This window comes from Myotis davidii, unplaced genomic scaffold (assembly GCF_000327345.1).
Source record: "Myotis davidii unplaced genomic scaffold, ASM32734v1 C63892525, whole genome shotgun sequence".
NCBI classification, from domain to species: domain Eukaryota; kingdom Metazoa; phylum Chordata; class Mammalia; order Chiroptera; family Vespertilionidae; genus Myotis; species Myotis davidii.
In genome coordinates this window covers 1-1,292 of record NW_006377822.1, presented here as the reverse complement: position 1 = coordinate 1,292, position 1,292 = coordinate 1, and the positions used below count along the sequence as shown (strand labels likewise).

Here is a 1,292-nt window from a genome sequence, read left to right as displayed (position 1 = left end):
GATCGATCTGCGGGGGCGCCAGGTGCCTGGGGCAAGGATAAAGGGTTAGAGGGCGGGGCCCCCAGATCCTGGGGTGACTCAGAAAGGTTGGGGACGTGGAGAGGACGGAGGGCTGGAGGTAGGTCCTGGTACCTCTCCAGCCAAGTCTTCCTACAGGCTCCCTCCTCTGCTGTGACACCCCACCAGCACCCCAACATTGCCCTCAACACCAGTATCCCTCAGTCAAGTGGTCCCTTCCCCGGGCGCCCTGCCTCCCTCTTCGTTAGAGGCAGGTTTGAGAGGCCTCCTGACCCTCCAGCTCCAACTCCCTTCTCTACCCACCATCCTAGAAACACTGGCCCACAGGCTGCCCCTGGGGAAGCCCTCAGATAGTCTCTTTGTGGCCCATCACAACTGTCCTTACATGCAGGTGCTCTGGGGGTTCACGGTGGGGCCTCCGGTGCTTAGGGCCGGCCTGACATGTAGTGGCACCGAGACACATGTGCTGAGGTAAGGACTGTCATTCCTGCCTCAACTGGGCTGAAGCTCGCGGAGGCAGAGCCTGGACACTGCCTCACTCACAGCGGCATCTAGGCCTCCCTCCATCCAGAAGCTACTCTCAGAAGCTACTGTACGAATTAATCAGTGGTCCGGTCCGGTCCCTGTACCACACTGGGCTACTCGAGGCCAGGGCTGGTGTCCACGCCTGTCTGCCTCCAGCGCCCTCAGGCACAAGGGGGCACTGGAGAATGAGACAGGAGGTGGGACGATGTCCAGAGCCAGGAAGGAGTGGGTTTGGAGGTGACCTCCCGGGGGACAGTTCCTGGGTCGGGGGGCTCACCCTTCTTTAGCAGGGTCCCCAGGACACGGGAGAGCTCCAGCAGGACAGCAGTGCCACTGCTGGGGTCCACGGCCCCGTGCACCCAGCTGTCCCGGTGGTTTCCATAGAGCACATAGCGGTCTGGGGGAGGAGGAGAATCAGAAGCCAGAGAAGAGGGTGGGTCAGCTAGGCAGCAGGGAAGGCGCAGTCAGGGGCCTCAGAGCAGGGCTGCTCCTGGGGGCTCACCAGGCTCCACAGCCCCGCGGATGATCCCCAGGACATTGGAGGAGTTCCGCAGCTCCAGGCGGTTGTGAACACTCAGGTTCACCTGGCTGGGGAGTGAAGGGGACGGCAGGGTGTTGGTCCTGCTCCGCCACCCCCACCTCTATGCCTGCTGTCTGCCCCAGGGCAAGAGAAACCGGCCCAGGGCGGAACAGGACAGGGAGTACCCAGGAGTACCAGGAGAGGCAGGAAGGCTAGAGCCCAGCTCTTC

General features: G+C 62.8%; 1 long non-coding RNA gene across 1 annotated transcript; it reads right to left on the bottom strand.

Annotated features, from left to right (window-relative positions):
• Window positions 1-1,134, bottom strand: LOC107181494. The gene is made up of 3 exons (XR_001512160.1): window positions 1,046-1,134; window positions 821-940; window positions 1-26 (listed from the first exon to the last, which is right to left on the bottom strand). It is a non-coding gene; the product is annotated as an uncharacterized LOC107181494 (long non-coding RNA).
• Between the last annotated feature and the right edge of the window lie 158 nt (window positions 1,135-1,292).